This window comes from Chiloscyllium punctatum, chromosome 39, assembly GCF_047496795.1.
Source record: "Chiloscyllium punctatum isolate Juve2018m chromosome 39, sChiPun1.3, whole genome shotgun sequence".
Classification (NCBI taxonomy): Eukaryota; Metazoa; Chordata; class Chondrichthyes; order Orectolobiformes; family Hemiscylliidae; genus Chiloscyllium; species Chiloscyllium punctatum.
The window spans coordinates 7,269,586-7,291,963 of NC_092777.1; positions in this window are offsets into that span (position 1 = coordinate 7,269,586).

Consider the following 22,378-nt stretch of genomic DNA (forward strand, 5'->3'; position numbering starts at 1 on the left):
CAACACTACTATTATAGGACAAGCCAAACAGAGAACAGCCAGGGAATTCCTAGAGGCGTGGCACTCATCGACAGATTCTATCAACAAACACATCGACCTGGACCCAATATACCGGCCACTGCAGCGGAGAGCTGGAACTGACAACCGGAAGCGGCAGAGACAAACCTGTATAAATGCCAGAGGAAACAGCACAGAAGCGCTTCACAGGAGGATCCCAAGCACTGAGGATGTCACCTAGACAGGGGACGAAACGTCTGCCACACAAATTCCCAGCTCGGTGAACAGAAACACAACAATTACACATTTCTTTTAGTCATCCAATCCCCTTTTGAAAATTTCCATTGAACATCCATTTACAACACATCCTAACTACTCGCCGAGTGAAAAGGTTCTTACTTCTATCATAGTTCTCCTATTGTACATAAACTGAAATCTGTGTCCTCTCATTTTATGAGTGGGCACAGTTTTTTCCAATCCAATCTATTCAGTCTGCCTATGAGTTTGAAAAACTGCATCCGATCTCCTCTTTGCCACCTTCACTTCAGTGAGAACAGTTGCAACAGTCTGACTTCATAACTGATCTTACTCATTCCTAGAAATATTCTTTTAGATCAGTTCTTCATCCTTTCCAATGTATTCATATCCATCTGATCATGTGACACAGTTGAAGTCGAATGTGTTTGATGCAAAGTTCAACATCACTTCTTTACTCTTGAACTGTCAGTATTTATAAAGACAGGAACACTGTATGCTTTGCCTATGTTTAATGTCCTACAAACTTCAATGATCTTTACACATCCTGTGCTCCTATATTCCTGCCTATTTTATATTGTCTTTTAATGTTCTTGCAAGAAATTTGCATAATCTCATGTTTCAATGTGCCAAACTTCATCAATCACCTCTCTACTGTTTCTAAGAAGTTGGCAATGTAAGTTTAGAGTTCTACAACGTTTTCCTCACAGTTTACAATTTCTTTAAGTGACGGATTGCATTTGTAAAAAAAATCAACAAGCAGCACTGAGGTCACTCAGGAAGGCTCTTTCAGCAACCCTTCACAATCCTGGAACCACAATTCCCTGGAAGGACAGGAATTCCAGGTGCACGGGAACACCAGAATTTCCAAGGTGCTCTCCAAGCCACGCTCCATCCTCCCAGAATTGTGTCTGTCCCTACACCCAAAGGACTGCAATGGGTGAGGAAGGCAGCTCACCACCACCTTCTCCAGGGAAGTACAGATTGGAAGGTAATGATGGCCGAGCGAATGACGACCATACTGTGCATGTTCTCTTTGTTTCCTCCATACAATGCACATTCAAAGCTAATTTTGTGTCACCAAAAAATGTGGAACATTAGACTTTGTCCGACCATCAAATACATCAAATCCATTTGAAATTAGTTGTATGTCAAGCACTAATCATTTTCTGTCTGTTAAAGAATTCTCAATCCATGCCAGTACATTCCTTCCAATCCCACATGTGCCAATTTTCCCAATAAACCATTCCTCCCTTTTATCTACTCTGCTGTCTACAGCCAGACAGGAAAACAAAGCCAGCAGTGTTTATGAAATTACATTGAGCTTTCAGAACAACATGTTGGCGCTGTCAGAAGACAGAGAACAGATATAAAGGAGTCAGCCAGTGACAAGTGGAGTTCCACAGGGGGCAGCGTTGGGACCACACTATACATGCTACACATTAACAGTCTGGACAAAGGATGTGAGGGGGTACGGGAAACAGATTTCTCTGAAACACCTCAGGGATGAAATGCTTGCCACATGAGGAGCAGTTGGAGATTCTGTGTCTGCACTTGATGACATTTAGGTAGCAGTGGCAGAATCTAATTCAAACGTACAGAATACTCAGGGACCTGGATAGAGTGGACGTGGGGAAGATGTTTCCCATGATTAGGAGATACTCGGGCCCAAAGAGAGACCTTCAGAGTGAAGGAACGCCCCTTTAGAATGGAGATGTGGAGCAATTTATTCAGCCAGAGGGCGATAATCTGGGGAACTCACTGCCTACAGGGGGCTGTGGATCAGAAGTAATTCAGTGTATTAACTCAGTGATAGATAGGTTCTTATCACCTGTGCCGTGCTGGAAAAGAACAGCATCGCAGGCAGAATCTGAGGAGCAGGAGAATCGACATTTCTGGAAAAAGCCCTTCATCAGTCCTTTCCTGCTCCTCGGATGCTGCCTGCGATGCTGTTCTTTTCCAGCACGGCACGGCTGTACCTTTCCAGCACCACACTCTCAACTCTAGTCTCCAGCATCTGCAGCCTTCACTTTCGCCTGATAGATAGGTTCTTAATGAGTAAGGGGATGAAGGATCACAGGGACTATGAGAGAGAAACAATTCCATCATCATCGAATAGTGGAATAGACTCGATGGTCCAAGTGGCCTACTTCTATATCTGATCACAGAAACCCGACAGTGTGGACAACGTTCCATGGCCACCTCTCCTAACCTGCACATCTTTGGACTGTGGGAGGAAACAGGAATATCTGGAGGAAACCCACACAGACACAGGGAGATCTCCACACTTCCAATCTCCCGAGGCTAGAATTGAAGCCTGATTCCTGTTGCTGTGAGGCAGCAGTGCTAATCACTGAGCCACCACGCTACCTCCGTGCCATGGAGATGGGCTTACAGGCCGTGCTTATTCATCTGCTTTCAAATTGTGCAGTTATCATTTCTGCCATATCGCTTACCATACATTCCAACACTTCCCTGATTAATACCATCACCTCTTGGTTTCAGATAGACTGCAGAAAGCTACATCACGAAGTTACTTGGGAATTCTTGTGTATAAATCTCAGGAAGGTGGTATGCAGGATCAGCAGGTCATAGAAAGGGCAAATAGAATACTGGGATTGACTCCAAAGTGAATGGAAAATAACAATAGGGAGGGCTTGTAATAACTATAGAGGGTTCCAGTCAGCTCACAATGAAAATGCTGTGAACAGGTTTGGTTCCCTATCTCGAGGGAAATATTCTTGCATGGAGGCAGCCCAGAGAAGGTTCAACAGACTGTCCCTCAAAATGGAGGAATGCTGATGAGAAAAGTTGGAGAAGGTTGAAATTGAACTCATGAGAATTTAGAAAATGAGGCAAATTTACTGATACATCGAAGATTCTTTGGTCTTCTTACAGGATCTGTACATTGTTTCCCTGAGCAAGGATCTGTAACCGGAGATAAAGGGGATTATAGGCACTCAGGAAGCTTACAGAGAAAGCAGGGTTGTAGAGACTGGAAGATGTTACAGATTTGGGGTGGTTTGAGGTCACTGTTGGTGGTTAGAGATCAGACAGCTTGTCGGGATGAAAAATGTCACAGAGAGGTACAGTCCTGAAGGAGTTACAAAGATGGGGGGTGAGACTTGGAGCTGTAAGGAGGGTTGTACAGCCTCGGCAATACACTGATAAGGATGTTCATTGGTTGTGCAGGCGTTTACTGAGTTAGGAAGGTTCGAAGGGGCTGGATCAGTTCAAAGCCAGGGAAAATTGAAAGGATTGGAGGAGCCACAGATACTAAGGATTGTAAAGCTGCAGGAGTTCAGAGAGTTAGTGAGGGCTGTGAAAACAGGTTTACAGCATTTCCATCCATTACACAGAGATGTGGCATGCTGTTATGGAGGAGGTTACAGAAATCGAGAGGGTTGTAGATTTTAGAAGATATTACAAAGACAGTTACAAAGCTGTAGTATTTGAGGAGGTTATAGGGGTAGGATGCGTTGAGGGATTGGAAGCTGCTTCAGGTATTAAATATGCTGCAAGGGATCAATAACCTCATATCGATCAGGGGATTGGAAGGGCTGAAGAAAAAGACTGAGAATTGCAGGGATTGAAGAATCTCACAGAGGTGGGGAGTTACATAGGAGTTATAACATGAGATGAGACGTAGGCAATAGAGTCAGGGAAGATACAGGGAGATCTGAAGGGACTACAGGTGATCAAAAGGACAGTGAGGCTTCTCAGTGTAGGATTGGGGCAGTTTACGCAGACAGGGAGTATTTTATGGAATGGTGCTATTTACAGAGACTAAGGGATTTATGTAGAATTGAGGCATTAACAGAGATACGGAAGGCTGCAGTGGATGATACCAGATGATGAGGCTCTGGAGGTTACATCAATGGGAAGGCTGGAGAGTATGGCAGAGCTTACAGACACAGGAACAGCAATAAGGCCTGGTGACACTTACACAGATAGAGAGCGTTGCACAAACTGGAGGAGGTTCCTGCGGTAGGGAGGGTTGTAGGGGAGGGTGATGTTTACACAGACAGGGGTTTAGAACAGGAGAAGGTGATGGTTAGGAGTAGGTGGATGGAGATACTGGAGGACAGGGTATATATCACAAAGATTTACAGATATAGGAAGAGTTTTGGGACAGAAATACGAAACGCAAAGGGACAGTTGCCAAGTCACACAAAGAGACAGTGTTTGAGGTGCTGGAGGGAGAGGAGGAGCAAACAGAGATGTGGATTGTTGCTGTGGCTGGAGAAGTACTCTGAGTACAGAGAGACTTTCAGGGCCTGGAGCAGGTTATTGAGATAATGGCCTCCACAGTCTGTGAGGACTGGAGTATGCCTGATAGATGGGAAGTGTTATAAATGCTGGAGCAGTTATACATTAGGCCTGACAGATGGGAAGTGATATAGCTGCCGGAGCAGTTACAGAGTGGACTTGCTAGATGGGGAGTAATATCACTGGTGCAGTTACAAAGTTGGGGAGACAGGGAGTGATATCGCTATTGAAGCAGTTACAGAGTAGCATTGGCAGATAGGGCGTGATAGAGCTGCTGGAGCAGTTACAGAGTGAACCTGACAGATGGCTAGTGATAAAGCGGCCGGAGAAGCTTCATAGTAGGCTTGACAGATGGGGAGTGATATAGCAGCTGGAGCAGATATAGAGTAGGGTTGACAGATGGGGAGTGATAAAGCTGCAGGAGCAGTTACACAGTAGGCCTGACAGATGGGGAGTGATATAGTTGCTGGAGTAGGTGACAGATGTAAAGAGGGCTCTGGAGGCTGGTGTAGATTGCAAAGTCATGATGGATTGACGAGTGTCAGAAGTTCATACCGAGAGGGAGGTCTGTAGGTGAATGGGAAGGTAACAGAGACAGCGAAGGTTTCAGTGTTGGAAGTGGATTCAGTGTGTGTGATAATGTCACAGAGGCCGCCATAGTGATTGGAGGAACACACAAATGGAGGGATGCGATAGGATATCATTTTCCAGAGATAGGGAGTGTTCCAGTGGCTAACGGAAGTTACAAAGATAGGCGGGGTTATCGGGCTGCAGGAGGAATCAGATTGGGATGGTTGAAGAGGCTGAAGAGATTGGACAGATTGGGGAATATTCAATGGCCTGAGAAAATTCCAGTGATTCGTGATTGTGTAGTTTACACAGATATTGGGGATAGTGGGGACTGACAGTGATACAGAGCCAGGGAGTGCTACACAGAAACATAGGAAAGAGGAGCAGTTGTCACCAAGAGAAAGTGAGCTCTGCAGATGCTGAATATCAGAATCAAGAGTGTGTTGCTGCTTGACCCAATGTGCTTTTCCAGCATCCGAGGATCAGGAACATAGGCATTTCGGGCTGGAGTCCTTCATCAGGAATGAGTAGTAAGGAAAGGATGGTGTACAAAGGTAGGGAGGAACTGGAAGAGTTTTCTGCGATAGTGAAGTTTGTGGTGACGGTTTTTGCGATTGGATAAAGTCAGTAATACAGAGTGGCGTAGACACTGGATGGTTCTTCAGAAAGAAGGAGGTTACAGAAAGTGACAGCTGTCGGGACTGGGTTTGGATACAGCAAAAAAGAGGATGTTTCATGTACATGGATGGCTTCAGTGACCACATGTGGTGACAGAGATAGGAAGGCTGGTAGTGACGGCAGGGGTAGAGTTATGGAGCAGTGTCATGACGGGAGTAGATCATGGCGATAGAGGAAATTGCAGACATTGGGAGGGTTATTGTGGCTTCAGGACACTGTACACAGGGAGGGCTGCTGGGATAGGAGCAGGTTACACAGGCAGGAAAGGCTGTCGGGACTGGAGGAGTTTATACAGATAGGGAGGTCTGTAAGGATGGTGGATGATTAGAGGTTCTGTGGTGGTGTAGGATGGAAGGCAGGAATGTTATAGGGATTGAAGGTTACAGTGAAATCATGTGCTCTAGGAGCTGAAGGAGGGTACGCAAAGGGTCGAGGCTGGAGGATGTTACAGAGACAGGGTGGGCTGGAGGTATTGTGCAAGATGACAGAAAGATAGATTATTGTAATGACGGGAGGAGGAGATTCCTGAGATTTGGCATGTCATCCAGTCTGGAGCATTTGACAGTGACATGTTGATAGTCAGCATTGAAGTAGGTTTTAAATTTGCAGAGGGATTGTAGGAAGGGGAGGAGGTTACAGAGGTAGGAACTGTTCTCAGAGTTAGAAGCATTCAAGGCACTAGCTCGGTTGAGTTGGACTGAAGGGTCTGTTTCCTTGCGGTATGACTCTTGCGGTGTGACAATCGAGAGTGTTGGAGTACAAATAGAGAACAAAGAGATCCCAAGCTTCAATTGGAACTTCTCGTGGTTGGCCTGCTTTCCCCTCCATTGTCCTGATGCTCACTAAGACAGCATAGGCCTGGATTGATAACTGTGACACTCCTGATGCTGTCTCAGACAGGCTCAGTGCAGCAGAACTGAAAGTAATCCTCTCAGAAAGGGTGGGGATTGAGCTTGGGAGCTTTATGATCTGTGTTCACCCTTCAGCACTGTATGTACGTCTTGTCTTGAGGGACGATGTCTCGAGCTATTTAAATGCTCTCTGCTCTGTTCCCTATGAATGATCTTGCCTCACTGCAGGATTTATTGAGGACTCCAGATCTCCCTGCCCTTTGTCTCTCTGGCTGACCAACCATCTTCAATGTGGTGATAGATGAGATACCCAGCAGTTGGGAAGTCTATTGAGTCAAGAACTTCCTGAGTACCTACAGGAGACAGAGAAATAGACGGAATAGGAAATTAGACTGATGCAGTGAGGGTTACACAGGGAGAATGGTACTGAGTGCCACAGAGACCTGAAAAATCTCAGTCTCCACCCCTGGCCTGTGCTGCTGCGTCTCTCTAGAGTGGAGAATTCTATTGGCGCAGGATCTGGAATAGCTGAAAGAGTGAGAAACATTGACAGAGGCAGCAATTAGACCCACACAGTGAGGGATACCAAATGGAGAGATACTGAGTGATATCACCAGAGTGCAAGGATGATTTCAGGATCAAGCAATGGTCATGATGAAAGGTTTTTGATTCATGGTGCAGTAGGATCAGTACTCAGTGACGGTTGAGCTATGAGTGGGAGAGGTGATGGCCTCGTGCTATTCTCACTAGACTGTTCATCCAGAATTTAATGCCGGTGTCAGCTATAACCATCTAACTGTTTAATATCCTTTAAGGAAGGAACTCTGTTATCGACAGCAGGTCTGGCCTACATACGACTCCAGACGCAGAGCAAGGAGGTTGACTCTCAACTGTCCCCTGAAATGATCCAGCAAGCCACTCAGCTCAAGTGCAGCTCGGGGTGGGAAATACATGCTGGACAGCCATAGAGAGCAACATCTCCTGAGTGAATTAAAAACAACGCTGCTGGGAGCAATGTCCCGGCCAATCATGTCAGAAGGTTTATGGACAGGGTTTTAAACTGACATGAAGGATGCAGGGACAGGGTTCAGATGGAAGGAACTTTCCAAATCCAAATAGAAAAGGTGAAGCACCGGAACAGCATGGAATGTGGCTGAAGACAACCAGAAAGGAACAGGATAGAACATCAGCGACTTAGGCTGTGACAGGAAATTCTGGGAAAAAGTCAATAACAATGTTCTTTCTTTGGAATTGGCAAAGTATCTTCAATAAGGTAGATGGACTTGTGACACAGAGATAAATAAGATTTGGTCACCAAAATATTTGGAGAAACAAAAGGTGAAACATAAATACTCAATTCCACACATCCTTGAGGGGTCCCAGGCAGAATGAGAGTGAAGGATGGGTAACCCTGACAGTAATGGGTAACAAAGGGATTACAGAAAAAGCATTTGATCTCAGTTGAATCAGCCTGAATGCAAATTCTGGGCAACACTGTCAAAAACACAAGCAGGAGAATGTTTTTTTCAGGATACCTGACAGCAGTTCATTGCTCAACACTGTTACACGTTTGAACGAATTCCTGTGTAATGCATAGGCACTGATAATTTTGGGAGACTTCAATCTTTGGAATGTTTTTGTCAGTGTTTCTTTGAATAACATATTGTGCAAATGGCCAGGGACACTCTCACACGCACACACACTATCAGGTCTTAGAATCATAGAGATGTACAGCATGAATTAATCCTGATCGTATCCGCCAACAACATCTCATGTCTCCTCCTGGCTCTTTTGAGCTTTCTTTTTAGGTCTTTCCTGACTTCCTTGTAAACCTCAAGGTCGCTGAGTTTTCACATTTTGTCCTAACATAAGCCTTCTTCTTCTTGACCAGGGATTCCACTTCCTTAGTAAACTACAACTCATGATTTCTATATCTTCCTCCCTGCCTGACAGGTACATACTTATCTAAGACACAGGAGCTTTTCCTTGAACAAGCTCCACATTTTTAATGTGCTGATCCCCTGCAGTATCCTTCCCCATTTTATACTTCCTAAATCTTTCCTAATTGCATCGTAATTTCCCTTCCCCCAGCTGTAACTCCTGCTCGGTGGAGTACACCTATCTCTTTCCATTACTATAGTAAACCTGGCAGAAGTGTGATCGCTATCTCCAAAGTGCTCGCCTACTTCCAAATCTAACACCTGGCCAGGCTCGTTACCCAGTATTAAATCTAATGTGGCTTCGTCCCATGTAGGCCTGTCTACATACTGTTTCAGGAAGCCCTCCTGCACACACCGGACAAAAACTGACCCATCTATAGTACTTGTACTGTAGTGATCCCAGTCAATATTTGGATAGGTGAAGTCCCCCATGACAACTACCCTGCCTCTCTCACTCCTATCGAGAATCATCTTCGCTATCCTTTCAGTTACATCTCTGGGACTATTCGGAGACCTATAGAAAGCTTCCAGCCTGATGACTTCTCCTTTCCTGTTTCTAACCTCAGTCCATAATACCTCAGTTAATGAGTCCCCAAACATCTCTTCTAAAACTGTAACATTGTCCTTGATTAACAATGCAACACCTCCTCCCTCTTTTACCATCTTCTCTGTTCTTACTGAAACATCTGAATCCCGGAACCTGCAACAGCTCTATCCATGTCTCTGTAATGGCCACAGGTACCAACCCATGCTGCCAGTTCACCCACTTTATTTCGGATGCTCCTCGTGTTGAAGTACACACAGTTCAATCCAGGTTCACACTTGCCAGTGTCAGATACTTGATTTGGGAAATCCCTACTCTCATCCTCTTCTGTACCTGTCCTACAATTTTGGTTCCCATCCTCCTGCTGTATTAGTTTAAATCCACCTTAATAGCTTTAGCGAATTTCTCACCCAGGATATTGGTACCCCTCTGGTTTCGATGAAGACCATCCTGCTTGTAGAGGTCCTACCTACCCTGGAAAGAGCTCCAATTATCCCTCCTACACAATCCCTGTCGCCACATTCTATATCTTCCATGTCCTCCTCACAGTGAACAATGATGTAAAATACTTGTTTAGTATCTCCCCCATCTCCTGCAGCTCCACGTGCAGGCTGTCTTGTTGATCTTCAAGGGGCCCTATTCTCTCCCTAGTTACCATTTTGTCCTTTATCTTTTTATAAAAACCCTTTGGATTCTCCTACACAATATATGCGCAAGCTATCTCGCGCCCTCTTTTCGCCCTCATGATTTTCGCTTTAGTACACTCCTTTATACTCTTCTCAGGATTCACACTCTCTCCTGAGATATGTTTCTTTCTTTTTCTTGACTGAAACCTCAATTTCTCTCCTCATCCAGTATTCCGTACACCTATCGGCCTTTCCTTTCACTGTACACCGTCTCTGGACTACTGTTTTCATTTTTAAAGGCTTCCCAATTTCCAGTGATAAAGGTTTCATTCTCTCAAAATGATACTCCCCAATTCCTGCATCGTGTGAAACTGCCGCTTGAAAATAATAACAAAATAGAGAACTTTCCAAAGGAAGGCTTCGATGAGGTAAGCTCTGCTCAGTAACGTAAATCTGGAGGTTACCACATGCATAGAGAGTGCTTTCTACCAGAGCAGCACCAGGTCAGTGTCAGGCAAACAGACATCTGAACGCTCATTTCCCAGCCTGGGAACCTGAAGCTGCGCACAGCCATTCTGGAGAGTTATGCAGATATCAGGAGTATTGCTGTGGCAAATAGAGGTTTCAGTAATTTTGAGGGAAGATACTAAAAAAGGAGGTTACAGAGGTAAGGAGGATTGTCGGGACCTGAAGAGGGGTCCCAGTTTACGAGTGTTGGAGGGATTGGAACAAGTTACCAAGATAGGGAAGGTTTAAGATCGAAGGATTCCGCAGAACAGCTTTACAGGGAGAAAGGCAGGATTCTTGACAGTGTGGAGGACTAGAAGAACCTTGGGGTCCACGTCCATTGATCCCTCAAAGCTGCTACTCAAGTTGATAGCCTTGTTCAGAAGGCGTATGGTGTCTTGGCTTTCATTAGCAGGGGGATTGAGTTTAAGAGCTACGAGGTTATGCTACAGCTTTATCGAGCCCTGGTTAGACAACACTTGGTATATTGCATTCAATTCTGATTGCCTCATTATCAGAAAGATGTGGAAGCTTTAGAGAGGGTGCTGAGGAGATTTATCAGGATGCTCTCTGGACTGGACGGTAGGCCTTATGGAGAAAGGTTGAGGAAGTTAGGGCTTTTCTCACTGGAATGAAAAGAGATGAGAGGTGACTTGACAGAGGTGAATGAGATGATTTGAGGCTTAGATAGAGAGGATAACCAGATACTTTTCCCATTGTAAAAATGGAAATGACAAGGTGGCATAAATTGATGGTGCTTGGAGGAAGGTTTATTCCTGAAGAAGGGCTCATGCCTGAAACATCGATTCTCCTGATCTTTGGATGCTGCCTGACCTGCTGTGCTTATCCAGCAACACATGTTTCAGCTCTGATCTCCAGAATCTGCAGTCCTCACTTTCTCCTGGAAGGTTTATAGGCAATAGGTGGGTTCTTTGCACATAGTGTAGAGGGTGCGTGGAATACTCTGCCAACAGTTGTAGCAGAGTCCGATACATTAGGGACATTTAAGCAATTCTTAGATAGGCAAATTGGTGATAGCAAAATGTAGGGTCTGTAGGATAAAATGTCAGCACAACATTAAGGCCGAAGGGCATGTGCTGGAGAGATGGGATCTGAATGAAGAGACACAAATATGAAGGTTTGCTAGGATTGTCGAGGGTAACAGAGACAGCAATGGTCTGATCTGGAGCAGACGACCCAAACTGGGAGTGCTGTGGGGACTGGAGGTAGTTTCACAGGGAGGGAGGACCATAGAGCCACAGGCAGTTACAGAGCTATAGGGCCTGCAGGAGTTCATGGAGATGGGGAGGTTGGGAGGGATGAAGCAGTTCACAGGCACAAGGATGTTGGTGTGATGGGGTGTTTTACACAGACCGGAATGTTTCAGGTGAATGGAGCAGATTGTGGAAATCAAGACGGTTTTATAGATTAGAAGAACACACAGCTATATGGAGGGCAGTTGTGACTGAAGATGTTTATAGTTATAGAAAGGCTAAGGTTCTGCAGGTTATTTAGATGTAGATGGTGTGGAGTCGGACATTTTTACCAGGAGATAAAGACAGCCATTTTGGTTGGAGACAGTTTCACTGATAAGGGAGCATTAGTTTGGTCAAAGTGGGAATGGTTGTAGGGGAGGGTGATGTGTACACAGATAGAGGTGTAAGAGCTGGAGAAGGTATGGAGATGAGTAGATGGATGGAGGGACTGGAGGAGCTTGCATTGACAGGGTGGGAGATAGCCACGAGAGGATGTTACACAGATAGTGAGTCTTTTAGGAACTGGATCAGAAAAGTAACAGGCATTGGAGTGAGTTCTACAGATCCTGACTACAGCAGGGACCTGAGAGGTTTACAGGGTCCCCACAGATTGATTGTGTCTTTCGGACTGGAAGAAGATATGGATAGATTAAACCCAATGTATGCTGTTTTCTTTGTCCTGAACAGAGCCTCAATCGCCCTCAGGAGATAGACAGCCCTAACGCTGCCAGATTTTCCCTTCACCCGAACAGGGACAAAATGACCCTGGATTCTTGAGGTCACACTTTTAAAACCAGTCATTACTTTTCCTTCAAACAGACTCAGCCAATCGATGGTAATCATAATGTTGAGGAGCCGGTGTTGGACTGGGGTGGACAATGTTAAAAATCACACAACACCAGCTTACAGTCCAACAGGTTTATTTGGAGGCACTAGGTTTCAGAGCACTGCTTCATCAGGTGGTTGTGGAGCACAATCATAAGACACAGAATTTATAACAACAGGATAGCAGTGTCATGGAATGTAATATCAAACACATTTAGTTTCTGCCTTTCACCTTTTAGGATGAACACCTGCGCTTCGAAAGTTGGTGCTTTGAAATTAACCTCTTGGATTATAACCTCCTGTTCTGTGATTTTTAATTCACCTCTGCTCGATCCTGCCTAATGGCCCTGCTCCAGTTTCATCTGTGGACCTGTCTGACCTTTTGCCATAACTATGTAAAAACTAAGACAGTTGTGGTCACTGGACCCAAAGTGCTCTCTGACTGACTATTCAGTCACTTGCCCGACAAAGTTTTCTGAGGGGATGTCCAATGTTGCATCCGCCTGGGTAGAGTGAGACCGTGTTAGAGCTACATCTTGGTTTAGGAAACTTTCTTGGACACATTTGACAAATTGCACTCTGTACGGGCCTTTTACTCTGTGAGCGGCCCAATCCATCCAGGGGAAGTTAACATTTCCAACCAATGCTAATCTATTATTTCTATAGGTACCTGCAATCTCTCTACACATCTGCTCCTCCAGTATCCGCTGGCTATTTGGGAATCTAGAACACTGTCCCAATATAGTCACCATCCCCTTTTTTGTCTCTAACTTCTAAACATATGGCCTCATTTGATGACCCCTTAAAAGTATCCTTTCTAAACACTGTTGTCATCCCCTCCCTGATCAAAAGTGCTACTCCCCCTCCTCACTTACTTGTCCTTCTGTCACGCCTGTATCTTCTGTATCCTGGAACACTGAGCTGCCAGTTCTGCCCTTCTCTCAGCCATGTTTCTGTTATGGCTGTAATATCCCAGTCCGCAGAGCTAATCCATGCTCTGAGATCATTTGACTTCCCAGTCAGGCCTCGTGTGTTGAAATAAAATGCACATTAAACCAGTAGTCGTTTCCCTCCCTTGACTGTGCCCCTGGATATCCTGAATAGGAAACTTGTTCTCGATGGCTGATGCATTTTTTCTCTGGTCGATGGGCTCTCTCTTACTCAGAGTCCCTGCCAAACTAGTTAAAACCCTCCCCGTGTAACACTAACAAATCTTCCCCTTGTACAGGTCACCTCTACTTCAGAAGAGATCTCAATGATCCAAACATTACTCCCTCCCCCAGCCCCTCAGCCACACATCTATCTGGCCTATCTTTCTATTTCAGTCCTCAACGGGTCAGGTGGCACTGGGAATAATCTGAAGATCACTTCCGTTGAGGTCCTGCGTTTTAACTTCTTACCTAACTCCTGATACTCATTTCACAGGACCCCATCCTATTGTCTACCACTATCATGTGGACCGATGTGCACAATGATCTCTGGCTACTCACCCTCCCCTTCAGAATGTTCAGTAACCGCTCAGAGACATCCTTGACCCTCGCACCCGGAAAGCAGCACACAATCCTGGGATCTCTTCTGCAGCCAAAGAAACTCCAGTCTGTCCCCCTCACAGCAGAGTCTCCTATCAGTATGACTATCATTAGAGAGGATCTGGCAAACATAGACTGGGAGGACTATCTGCAGTTGGGTCTATATTTAGAAAGTGGGAGTATGTTAAAGTGATACAGTGAAAATTCAGGACCAGTGTGTTGAAGGAAAAGTAAAGGCAGAATGTCCAGCGAATACTGATCAAGTGATATCTTGAGTTTGATAAAGAAAATACAGTGCAATAAAAACAGGTAAAGCCATTCACCAGTATAGGGAGTGCAAGGGAGTCCTTAGAAGTGAGGGACAAACAATGGCCATAAAATATCCTTGTCAAATACTATTAAGGAAAAGTCACAAGTTACTTTATCAGTGCATTTAGAGTAAAAGGGCAACTGAGGAAAGAGTGAGGTCTGTTAGAAACCAAAGGGACAATCTATGCATGGAGCCAGAGGAAGTAGGTGAGGTCTTCAATGAATACTTCCCATCTGTATTTACACAGGGGAAAGAGATTGTAGCCAGGGATTTCAGTTGGAATGGTGAAGTCCTCGAACATGTTAAGATCAATCAGGAGGAGGTATTAAATATTTTCACAGACATAAAGGTGGAGAAATCCCCAGTGCCCAATGAAATGGCTGAGCAAGCTACTCAGCTCAAGGGAAGCTAGGGCTGGGCAAGAAAGGCTGGTCAGCCAGAGATTCCCACATCCCATACCTGATTTTTAAAAATATCCAGTAGGATGGGGTCCCAATGGAACTGAGCTGGGACCAGTGTCCTGGCCAATCATGTCGGTAGGTTTCTGGACAGGGCTTTAAACTGACAGAGAAGATGCAGGGACAGGATTCAGGTGAAAGGAGCTTTCCAAATCCAAATAGAAAAGATGACGCATGTGAACAGCACGGGGATATGTCTGAAGACAAGCAGAAAGGAACGGGAAGGGACAAATTTTAACTAAAACTGTACATCAGTGAATCAATTTGTGACAGGAAATTGTGGGAAAGAGTAAATTATGTTTTTTTTTTGGAATGGACAAAGTCTCTGCAGCAAGGTAGACTGATTTGTGACAAAGAGATAAAAGAGATTTAGAGACCAGGGAGACTTGGTTACAGGACGAACAACAGTTGGAACATAAATATTCAATGGTTCACAACCTTGCGGAAACTCAGGCAAAATGGGTAACGCTAACAATAATGGATAATAAAGGTATTACAGAGAAAGCATTTGGCATCAGATCATGAAGTAGAGTCAGTCTGAATGTAAATTCTGGCTACTACTTGCCAAGGACACAAGCGGCAGAACAATCATACTGGCAAGGGTGATATTCGGAGAAGCGATTGTGGAATTTTTTTTCAGTGTTTCTTTGAATAACACATTATGCAACTGGCTCGGGACGTCACTATCTCAGTGCGACCGTTGTGTCATGAAACTTAGTGAGTAGTGTCACCTGGGGAGATCCTCTGGGAAATTGTGTAAAGCGCAGTTTAAAGAAATACAAAGTTTTAAGGTGAATCACACAAAGGGCAAGCTACTTCTGGAAACAAAAACAGCTAATTACATGAGTTTGAGAGGAGAACTGACCAATGTAAACAGGCTAAACAGACTGAAACATGTGTCTGTAAATGAACAGTGGAAAACATTTGAAGGAACCGTGTAAAACACTCAACAAAAGGACGTTCCATTGAAATAGAAAATCCTCAGCAAGGAATTCCCACCCATCCCTCACTCAGGACAAAATGGACCATATCAGATTATGAGGCTTAGATGATTACCACAAAGTACTTAAAATCCTGAAATGAGAGAGAGTTTAAGCAGTAAGTTTTAAAGGGATTGCAAAGGGTCTGCTAGCAGGGGGGAGGGCAATGGGAAGGGGAATCATTATCAGGGTTTAATGACACAATAGGAACATGGAGAGGTGAAGATGCTGGATGTGGTGAGAGAGTGGTCTGGGCCTAAACAGTGTGACAAAGCAAGCTGCAGCTGGAGGGGTTTGCAGAGGTAGGGAGGGACGTATGTATTTTTATTTATTCATTCATTGGATGAGGGTGATTGGACAAGCATTCTTTGCCCCACTGCTAATTACCCAGCGGGTAGCTCAGAGTCAGCTATGTTGCTGTGGGTCTGGAGTCACATGTCAGCCAGACCAGGTTGGAATGGCAGATGTCCTTCCCTAAAAAGGAGCTAAGTGAACCAGATGAGTTCTTCCTACTGATCAACAATGCTTTTATGGAGGCCGCACCAATGTCCTGTACAGCCACAAGATGACATCCCAACTCCTACTCTATGAAGGTAACTATCCCAAACACCTGCTTCACCAGCCTGTCTACCAGTATCGCCACTCTCAAGAAACTGTGTACCTGCATCCCTGGGTCTCTGACTGACAACACTACCCAGGGCCCAAACATTAACTGTACAAGTCCCGCCCTGGCTTGTTTCACCAAAATGGAACACTTCACATTTATCTAATTAAACTCCATCTGCTATTTTTTCAGCCCACTATCCCAGCAGTACTGTCCATCCTGTTGTTTCATAGATAACCTTCTTCACTGTCCACTTTACCACCAATTTCAGTGACACCCAAAAAACTTACCAGGAAACCAATATTCCCATCCAAGCCATTTATCCAAATGACAAACAACAGAGGACCCACTACACTGCTGGTCACATCCGTCCAGTCAGAAAGACAACATGTCTCCCATCACCCTCTGTCTCCTACCATCAAGCCCAATTTTGTTTCCAGTTTCCTCGCTCCTCCTTTTACAATGGTCTAGGCTTCTTACCCAGTTTACCACACGGAACGTAGAACACAGAACAGTACAGTACAAAACCCTTCGGCCATGATGTCATGCCAACCTTTTATCCGTCTGTAAGATCAAACTAACCTACATACCCTTCATTTTACTGTCATCCATGTGCCTATCCAAGAGTCTATTAAATGTCCCTCATGTATCTGACTCTCCTACCACCGCTGGCAGTGCATTCCAACCACGCAACACTCTTGTAAAGAACCTTTCTCTGAAATGTCTCTTTACCCATCCACCAATCACCTTAAAATTATTTATGCACACTGACAATAGCCATTTATGCCATGTTATAAAGAAGTCTCTCACTATTCACTCTATCTATGTTGCACATCACCTTGATCACCTCTACCAAGTCGCCTCTCACCCTTCTTCACTTCAATGACAAAAGGCTTACCGCCCTGAACCTTTCTTCGTAAGACATGCTCTCCAGTACAGGCAGCATTCTGGTAAATCTCCAATTTACCATCCATAAAGCTTCCACTGCCTTCCTGTAATTCGGGGATCAGAACTGAACACAATATTCCAAGTGGGGTCTTACCATGGCTCTATAAAGCTGCAGCATAACCTCACACTTGAAAACCCAATCCCCCAGCAATTGAAAGGCAACACAACATATTCCTTCCCAACAACCCTATCAGCTTGGATGGCAACTTTGAGGGATAGATGGATGTGAAACCCAAGATCTCTCTGTTCCAAAACACTACCAAGTATTCTGCCTTTAACCCTGTATTCTGCATTCAAGTTAGACTTTCCAAAATGAATAATTTCACACTTTTCCAGATTAAACTCCATCTGCCACTTCTCAGCCCAGCTCCGCATTCTGTCAATATCCTGCTGCAACCTACAAGAGACCTCCACACTATCCACCACTCCACCAACCTCCATGTCATTGGCAAAATTACTAACCCACTCTTCCACAACCACATTCAAGTAGTTTATAAAAAAGAATCACAAAGAGCAGAGTTCCTGCAACCGATCCCTGCAGAACACCACTGGTCACCGAACTCCATACTGAATGCTTCCCATCTATCACCACCCTCTGTCTTCTATGAGGCAGGAATTCCATACCCAGACAGACAGGTTTCCTGTATCCCATGCCTCTGTATTTTCTGAATGAGCCATAAGTGTGTTTTGTCACATTCTCAAAGGATTCAATAAGATTTGTGAGGCATGACCTGTCCCTTACAAAGCCATGCTGACTATCTCTAATCAAACTATGGTTTTCTACGGAGTTATAAAGCCGCTTTCTCAGAATCCTCACCAATAAATTGCATACCACAGACATAAGAAAGTGAAGGTCTGTAATTCCCAGGATTAGCCCTATTCCCTTTCTTGAACAAGGGAGCAACATGTGCCGCCCTCCAATCATCTGGTACGACTCTGGTGGACAGTGTGGGTGCAAAGTTGAAAAGTGTGGTGCTGGAAAAACACAGCAGGCCAGGCAGCATCCGAGGAGTTGGAGAATGGACGTTTCGGGCATAAGCTCTTCTTCAAGCCCTTTCTCCTAGTGTGGGTCCAAAGGTCATCGCCAAAGGCAATCCCTTCCCTCGCAGTAACTTTGGGCATATCTGGTCTGGTCCAATAGACTTATCTATCTTCATGTTTTGCACAAACCTCAGCACATCCTCTTTCTCAACATCAACCTGTTCACATATATCAGTCCTTTTCAAGCTGCCCTCACAAATGACAAAGTCCCTCTTAGTAGTGAATACTGAAGCAAAGTATTCATTAAGGTCCTCCCCTACCTCCTGTGACTCCAGGCACATGTTCCCTCTACTATGCCTGACCGACCCTACCCTCATGCTGACCATCCTCTTGTTCCTCCCATAATTGGAGAATGCCTTACGGTTTTCCTTAATCCTTCCCAAAAAAGATTTTTCATGTCCCATTCTCGCTGTCCTAAGTCCATTCTTCAGCTCTTTCCTGGCTATCTTCAGTCTGTCCCCAGATTGTGGAAACAGGCCATTTGGCCCAACAACTCCATACGAACCCTCTGAAGAACATCCCGCCCAAAACCATTCCCCCACCCTATTACTCTCCATTTACCCTAACTAATGTGTCAATCCTGCACATCCCTGAACACTATGTGTAATTTACCATGGCTGATTCACCTAATCTGCACATCTTTGGGTGGAAACTGGAGCACTTGGAGGAACCCGACGCAGACATGGGGAGAACGTGTAAACTCCACACAGACAGTCACCTGGGACTGGAATCGAAATCGAGTCCCTGGTGCTATAAGGCAGTCTTGCTAACCACTGAGCCATTGTGCCACCCTCATATAACACTATAGAGGTCTAACGATCGTAGCGTCCTCAACCTTATGTAAACTTCCTTCTTCCTCTTGACTAGATGTTCTACATCCCTTTGAACCTTGTTAAATGCTTTGCTAAAGTCCACGTGGACAATGTTCACTGCTCTGCCTTCATCTATCTCTTGGCTACCTCCTCGAAGTGTCAATCCGGTTTGTGAAACACGCTTTCCCACTCAAAGCCATGTTGACCACCTCGAATCAGCCCTTGCCTTTCCAAATATATGTAACTCCTTTCTCTCAGAATCTCCTCCAACAACTACCCCATCATTGGGCTGTAATTTTCTGGCTTTTCCCTGCAATCCTTTAGTGATGGAACAGCATTAGCCACCTTCCAGTCTTTCGGCACATCACTGCGTCTGCTGATAATATAAATTAAAATATCTCTGTTAGGGATACTGCAATCTCTTCCCTAGTTTCCCACAATATTCTCAAATCGGCCTAATGAACGACTAAGAATAGATTGACCTTTACTTGTTTTAATATTCCAGCACTTTCTCTTCTCTGTTGAGGATTCTTTCCAAGACATCGCAATTTATTTCCCAACGTTCCCGAGCTTCCATGGCTTTCTCCACAGTAAATACTGACAAGACTTGTTTTTTGTTTAATATCTCACCCACCTTCTCTGGTTCCACACATAGGCGACCTTATTGATATTTAAGGGGCCCTATTCTCTACCAAGTCATTCTTTAGCCCTTATTGAAACTTGCACAAAGGTTTCTGAAAATTAAAATAAACCATACCCTCCGTAACAACACCCCCCCCCACACACACCCTTATCTATTCTGCCTTTTATATACACACCAACAAATAAAATCCAACAGGCTCAAAAACAAATTCTCTTTTATAAAATGTGTTTCCAAGAGTCCAGTTATTTTTTTATTGATATGTTGTTTCTTACTCATTTCAGCATACTCCTGACTTACTGACAGGCTAACAGTATTTGTTTTTAAACTGGAAACATAAAGGGTTGTGGGAGTTCTTGTTTATCAATCTGAAAAAAAGTAGCTTACAGGGTCATCAAGTAATAGAGAAAGCGAATCAAATGCTGCCAATTTTTACAAAGGGACTGGAGTCTAAATATAGGGAGGTCTTACTAAAACGATGCAAGTTACAAGTCAGACTACACCTAGAATATTACGAACAATGTGAATGCCCGAAGGAAAGATATTCTTGTATCAGAGGCAGGCCAGAGAAGGTTCACTCGGCTGATGTTGGAAATGGAGGGATTATATAATAAGAGGTGGTGTAGATTGAGAATGAACCCATTGAAGTTGAGAAAAATTAGAGAGAAACTAAATGAAACATGCAAGATTCTGAAGTGCTTTGACCGGTGAAATGCTGGGAAGTTAGAAAATAGAACAGTGCAGCAATAGGCCCTTCGGCCCACCTTGATATCATTCTCAACTCATCCCACCTGTATGTACATGGTCCATGTCCCTTCTATTCTCTGGCCTTTCAAGTTTCTGTCTAAATGTCACTTCAAAACTTTACTCACATTTCTGTTTCTATGACCTTGCTTGGCAAAATCCACTCTCTTCCAACCCCAACCTCACTATCAAACCGGCAGACAAGGGAGGCGTGGTAGTAGTTTGGCACACCGACCTTTACACTGCTGAGGCTAAACACCAGCTCGCGGACACCTCCTCCTACTGCCCCCTTGACCATGACCCCACCTCCCACCACCAAACCATCATCTCCCAGACCATCCATAACCTCATCATCTCTGGGGATCTCCCATCCACTGCCTCCAACCTCATAGTCCCACACCCCGCACCGCCCGTTTCTACCTCCTGCCCAAAATCCACAAACCTGACTGCCCCGGCCAACCCATTGTCTCAGCCTGCTCCTGCCCCACCGAACTCATCTCTACATACCTCGACACGGTCCTTTACGCCTTAGTCCAAGAACTCCCCACTTACGTTCGGGACACCATCCATGCCCTCCACCTCCTCCATGATTTTTGCTTCCCCGGTCCCCAACGCCTTATCTTCACCATGGACATCCAGTCCCTGTACACCTCCATCCCCCATCACGAAGGACTCAAAGCCCTCCACTTCTTCCTTTCCCGCCGTACCAACCAGTACCCTTCCACTGACACCCTCCTTCGACTGACTGAACTGGTCCTCATCCTGAACAACTTCTCTTTCCAATCCTCCCACTTCCTCCAAACCAAAGGAGTAGCCATGGGCACCCGCATGGGCCCCAGCTATGCCTGCCTCTTCGTAGGATACGTGGAACAGTCCATCTTCCGCAGCTACACTGGCACCACCCTCCCACCTTTTCCTCCGCTACATCGATGACTGCATCGGCGCTGCCTCGTGCTCCCACGAGGAGGTTGAACAGTTCATCCACTTTACCAACACCTTCCACCCCGACCTCAAATTCACCTGGACGTTCTCAGACTCCTCCCTCCCCTTCCTACACGTTTCCATTTCTATGTCGGGTGACCGAATCAACACGGACATTTACTATAAACCGACCGACTCCCACAGCTACCTAGACTACACCGCCTCCCACCCTGCCCCCTTTAAAAACGCCATCCCATATTCCCAATTCCTTCATCTCCGCCGCATCTGCTCCCAGGAAGATCAGTTCCAATACTGTACAACCCAGATGGCCTCCTTCTTCAAAGACTGCAATTTCCCCCAGACATGATCGACAATGCCCTCCACCGCATCTCCTCCACTTCCCACTCCTCTGCCCTTGAGCCCCGCCCCTCCAATCGTCACCAGGACAGAACCCCACTGGTCCTCACCTACCACCCCACCAACCTCCATATACATCATATCATCCACCGTCATTTCCGCCACCTCCAAACAGACCCCAGCACCAGGGATATATTTCCCTCCCCTCCCCTATCAGCGTTCCGAAAAGACCACTCCCTCCGTGACTCCCTCGTCAGGTCCACACCCCCCCACCAACCCAACCTCCACTCCCGGCACCTTCCCCTGCAACCGCAAGAAATGCAAAACTTGTGCCCAGACCTCCCCCCTTACTTCCCATATCCCCCACAAATTCACCTGCACCTTCACACACATCATCATTTATTAAATCCGCTGCACCAGATGTGGCCTCCTTTATATTGGGGAGGCAGGCCGCCTACTTGTGGAACGTTTCAGAGAACACCTCTGGGACACCCGGACCAACCAACCAATCACCCCGTGGCTCAACACTTCAACGCCCCCTCCCACTCCCACTCCACCAAGGACATGCAGGTCCTTGGACTCCTCCATCGCCAGACCATAGCAACATGACGGCTGGAGGAAGAGTGCCTCATCTTCCGCCTAGGAACCCTCCAACCACAAGGGATGAACTCAGATTTCTCCAGTTTCCTCATTTCCCCTCCCTCCACCTGGTCTCA